Consider the following 6,000-nt stretch of genomic DNA (forward strand, 5'->3'; position numbering starts at 1 on the left):
TCCCTTAAGTACTGACTTGAGAATGCTTTTGAAGTTCCAACCTATATCGTGTTGAGGTTCAAGCTTAGACATGAGTTGATTCCCTTGACCTTTGAAAGATGATGATTTGATGCATTTTTATTTATAATCTTTGAGGTCAAGATACCCCACCATAATATATTATCACCGGTCTTCCAAGCTTTGATCCCCCAAAATATTCTTGGCTCTTTGGTTTTATGGTTGATCATCCTCGATGGTATTCTTGGTTTCTTGAGGCCATGGATCTCCTGACATTTATTGAATTCCTCTTACCATTTATTGCATATATCTTCTCATAAAAATGATTCTATATGCTTCAACTTCTTATGCACATATCATTCACCTCAAAATCTTATTTTTTAGCACCCAACACTCTTTCATGGATTTCATGAGGAAATTATTTCTTTTCCACTTTGAACATGAGTTTTTCACATCAAATATCATTTCTTTGGTAATCAAATATATTTTCTTGAAATTCCACTTCCCTTTTTTGTCTCTGTTGTAAATTTTTTTCCTCTTGATTAAACAATGTATCGTTTTATCCTTTTTCCCTTCCCCGAGGTATCCACATCACTCAGTAAAGTCTTGGGAACATAAAACTCTTCATCCTAATTTATTATAACATCTTTATTAGCAAAATATTTTTTCATATGATTATTATCTGGATTTTGGATATTCTCATCTACATTTGTGCCACCTAGAAGTGAATTCATAAAACAATGTTTATCACCTTAATGAAAATCTCCTGATGATTCCTTTTCCTCGATGTTTTGTTTTTGGACACTGTTCTAGCATTCCTTGGCCAAAATCCTGCTGATATTGAACAGCTTTTTCCAATCGACTCATTGTGGTTGGCATATTCTTTCGCACCTTTCTGTCATGCAACTCATGGTTTCTTTTATATGTTTCATGACACTTGATATAATCAAATCCAATTTCTCGAGTTTTTTTTTTTTACACTCCAGGTCTGAAGCAACATGAAGAACTAAGGGTCCCTTGAAAATTTCTTTGGGTTGCTCATTTTGATATGGAAGAATCCTTGAGCTAATTATTCTGGTTTATTCATATACTTGCTCTAGCCCTTCACATGAAACACATGTTCGTTCTTCTGAAACATAATCATATGTATCTGAAAAATTAGAAATCATGTATTCTTCGATGTGAAACAATGTATGTAATTCTTGTGGATGCATCTTTCTGCTATATCTTTAATCTAAATTTCTCATTTCATCTGTAAAGGAGACTTGAGGAATATCATTTCATCTCCAGAAAACAACCAGATAAACATGAAGAATTAGGATTATCATATTCTCCATGATGCCAAAGATTTGTTTGTGTATTTAGTTGATGCAGTGAACTCCCCCAATAGTATTCATAATCTAATTCCTTCAGAATTTTCTCGGCCAAAGCGGTATGAGAAATTCATGTTTCATTCAGTGAAAATTAATAATATAAATCAGGAAAATTATCATTCATAAATCCTTCATTCCAAGTATGCACAGAAAAATTGCGTAGGTGTGTCAGACACAAAATTATGCCAAAGTTTTGAACTCCGACTTCTACTATCAAACGACTTGGATCCCAATTTGGTTGTTAGTTCTAACTCCCTCGGTAAGACACAAAGATAAGAATTTAAATGAATAATCTGATAAAAATTACAACAAAAATTCATCAACAACATCAAATTTAATTATACTATTAGGAATTGAAATAACATTTTACAACTAGAATTGGAAAAGAAAAAGGAGTATGCTGAAACGAAGGAAATTTCGATAATGAAAACTGGAAGTAAACGAATAATTATTCGATTTGTTGATGATGAGTGGTGTAGACCTTCTTTCTTTTGTTCCCATTCCTCCAACTTCTTAGTCCATCCCACGATAATCCATCGTGTCGTAACTTTCTCGATGTGCAGCGGACGTTTGGCTCAAATTCTCCAACCAATCAATTCTTCACCTAATGGGTTTTAATGTAAGGGCTTAGATTTTGGGCTTATCATTTTATTTTTGGTCCAACAATTTGAATTAAATCATCTCTAATCCACTAATCAAACATTTCAAAATCTTAGACAACTAGTTGGATGAACAAAATTCAAATGAATTTCAAATCAACTCTATATTAAATTAAATAGTTTTTAATATTATTTTGTTGTGTCTTTTCAAACACACTAAAGTTGGATGTTGTTTAAAATTTATTTATCAATTTATTTCACAAGTAGAACCTTTTCTCGGAAACTAAACTTTTTAGCAACAAGGTAGCTTGTTAAAAATGTACTAAAAAATTTTGATATACATATTTTAATTATGAGTATTAAATGATTTGAATTAAAAGGGAAATATTATTTTACCATTACGATACACTGAAGATGAAAAAAATTTAAACCGAAGGGTGTGAATTTTTTAGTTAGGCCAAACCGTGCATGAAGTAAATATGTAACGTCCCGAAAATTTGAAAGTCCACGTGACCCACATGCATGCAAGTTATTAAATTTCTTTGGTATTTTATTAAATTCTTTTAAAGCATAAAATGCATGTTTATTTTATTAATTTTTGTTTAGTTATTTTTATGCATTTTATGATAATAATTGTATGATAGAATTTATTTCATGAAATTTTAAAAGTTCATGTATTAGAGTTTCTAGATGCACTTCGCGCTCGAACGAGGAACAGAGACCAGGAAAATTATTTTTATTGCATGATTAATTTTTATTAATTATTATAAGGTTTTTTAAAAGTATTTTTCAAGAAATGGGCTTTGTTGGGTATTTTTATCCGTCAAAACATAATTTTTTACGGTGCTTAAATTTTATCTAATTGGGGGATTTTTTGAGGTTTCGGCTAATATTTTCAAAATCTTTCCTAACTCGAAATATTTTTCGGGAGTGTGTTTAGATTTAATAGGCCTACTTTTAAACTTACTGAGATTAAATATCTGTTTAAAACCTTTAAATAACAATTACGGCCCATTAGTTTGTTTGTTAACCATTTATATAATATATAATTTAACCTAATCCTAATTAGCAATGCATTAGCCGACACTTCCCCTACCTCCTCCAATCAATCATTCCCTTCGTGAGTGCTACAGCAAAGAATTTCGGTTTTCTTCCTTTCCTTCAACCTCAAGCTCCTTCTGACCTTCCACGTCCGGGGTTCCTTCGAGCATTTGTACATCAAAAACTCATCAGGCACGCTCTGTAACATCCTTTTTGCATCACCCACGTTATATTACTGATGTATGTGTATTCATGTAAGAAAACTTTCGATCCAAGCATGAGTAAGAATGGCTTTCGGTTTTTTCACGTATTTGTGCATTCCATGCTTTGACACTCACGATTTCTGATCCTGTGCAAGGGGCTGCCGATCTCTGTTCATTAAGTGACTGCACATGATGGTTTGAGGGAGTTAAGAAGGTAGTGAGAGAGGTTAGACGTCGTGGAGTGGAGATCGAGAGGTGTTGTCTCTAAGATGGCTCGGTGGGAAGGAGATCGCGTGGAAGGGAGGGACCGGCGGTGCGATGATCTACCCAAGGCCTAGACCAAATCATGGAAGGTCTGAGTCATGGCTAAGGAGGGTGTGAACGCTGCTGGAACCACCTTGGAAGCCGATCGATGAGGAGGGAGGAAAAGCCGAGGGTTGGCTCATCTTGTGGTTTAGCGATCGGGAGGGAAGGGTGTAGTACATGGGAGTGTAGGCGTGAGTTCCTTGAGTCCAGAGGTGTCCTAGGATGGTCTAGGGAAGGTAGATTCATTGCTGGTCCAGCTGGGTTTGAGATAGGGACGTAAATTGGTAGTGGTGCAACTAGAGTTCAAGTGAGTTCTTTTGGAAAAATTTTCCAGCAGTATATGGTTCATGGCCGAGGGGTGTAGAGGTCTTGTTTGGATGTTTTTAGAGCCTTTTTTATGTTTATTAGGTGTAGGAGAAAGTTGGGAAAAAATTGGCTGAGTTTCGATTCGATTCGGGTTAAAACCAGGACTCCGATGCAAGTTTTAAAATAACTCGTTTAAGTTATGAAATGAGCTCAAGTTTACGTCTAGGAATGCTTATAAATATGTTTCGGGATATTTTAAGGAGTTTGGTATGCTTCGGGTCAATTTTAGAGGTCCAGGGTAAAACGGTAATTTTTGGGTTTCCAGGGGCATAATGATCATTTTGCACCCAGGATAAGGTTTTGGTCCTGGCAGCGCCCTGAGCACAAATATATGATATTTTAAAAGTTTATGCTTCATTTTTACGATTTTACGCAATTATGATAAATACGTTGCATGTTTGGTTTAAATGAAAAGTTACGCATATGCATGCTTTTATTAAGTGATGAAAATGATATATTTTTGAAGGATGTGATTTGGTTGTGACTGACGATGTATATGTATACGATGACATGAGATATGATGAGCTGAGGCCCGGGCTCAGTGGGTGGGTAATGCTGTCGCTGATGTCCTCTGCCGCCGGGTACCACGGTTTATAGATGGATCCATCGAATAGAGCTGATACGAAAGTCACAACTAATGAACCGAATTCAATTAAAAGAAAATGTTTAAGTTTATGATGACACGATGAGCTGTTTTGACACGTACGTGATGATATGAGATGATATGATTTGACACGAGATGATTTTACATGACACATTTATGTTATACTTTTAAGTTCATGAAAGATATGTTGAATATGATAAGTTTCACTGTTGTGTGCCATGTATATGTACTTGTTATTTCTGGTATAGGTTTGTTAAGTCTTTAGACTCACTAGGCGTGTGTGATGCAGGTGAGCTAAACGATGAGGAGACTGGAGGTGACGAACTCTGAGTAGGCAGACCTGGTGCGGTGACACGACCCGAGGACCGCATGTTTCCGCACTTTGATTATGAGATTTGATAGGAGATGAATATTTTCATACGTTGACGATTTTTACGATTTTAATTCGTTTATGTTCACATATGATTTTTGGATAAGTTTGATTAATTTAAACTGCATTGTTTTTACTGTCAAATAATTACGATTATTTTAAATGTTATTTGATATGTGAGCTTATAAAAAAAATTATTTATGCACTTTTAAAATGAGTAGACGTTTCAAAATAGAATAATCAAGCTTCGTTTGCAAAAAAATAGATTATTTCATCATTGAGATGGTATATTTTAAAATAAGATTTTATAAAAATCAAGTAATACAATTTAAATTGGTGAGAAAATCAATTCATTTTTTTTATATTCCTAAGGATATTTTTGAACCGATGATATTGTTATCACAGTTATTTTTTGGTAGAATTTTGGAGTTATTTTTCTAATGGTATATTAAGTATATAATTAAAATCTTTTTAGTTATGGAAAATAAAAATATGTAAACATAACTATTAAAAAATATATTTATTCTTAAAATCTAATAAAAAAAATTATTTTTGACTCTCATGCCATGTTTTAGAAAAAAAAAACATATATCTAAAAAGTGAAATGAATTTTAGTAAAAATGACATTTAATACATGATATAGATAATAAAATTACGTAATTAGTAAATATTATTATGTATAATATTAAATTTTAGTGATTTATTTTTGAAAAAAAAAATTGGTTTCAAACTTTCAAAAATCTATTTCAAAGATTTGAGTTATTTTATTTTATATGTGTCAAATTAATAATACATAATTGTTCCTACTCGACTTTTAGTTTTATAAAAATTAAAATGGTTGATGAATGTATCAAAAATTATTTGATGAAAATATTGCTCTAAAAGTGCATATATTTATTTATCATAATTAACAAGTACTATTAAAGAGAGTTTTGTCCATTTTTAATATAAAAGTCAAAATAAAAAATTTATTTAACTATTTATGAAGTGTAAATATCATATCTCATTTTTTCACATTTAAACGTATTAACATTAAGATGTGTGAAATAACACTTGAGTAAGTTAATAAAACTATCTAATTGTTAATATGTTTAAAATGAGATATGATATTTACACTTCATAAATAGTTAAATAAATTTTT

General features: G+C 32.3%; 1 long non-coding RNA gene across 1 annotated transcript; it reads left to right on the forward strand.

The window, feature by feature from the left end:
• The first annotated feature begins 3,056 nt into the window (after nt 1-3,056).
• LOC142527350 (uncharacterized) lies at nt 3,057-5,027 on the forward strand. The gene is made up of 2 exons (XR_012815452.1): nt 3,057-3,202; nt 4,779-5,027. It is a non-coding gene; the product is annotated as an uncharacterized LOC142527350 (long non-coding RNA).
• The last annotated feature ends 973 nt before the right edge of the window (nt 5,028-6,000 follow it).

The sequence above is a fragment of the Primulina tabacum genome, chromosome 15 (assembly GCF_025594145.1).
Source record: "Primulina tabacum isolate GXHZ01 chromosome 15, ASM2559414v2, whole genome shotgun sequence".
Lineage (NCBI taxonomy): Eukaryota > Viridiplantae > Streptophyta > Magnoliopsida > Lamiales > Gesneriaceae > Primulina > Primulina tabacum.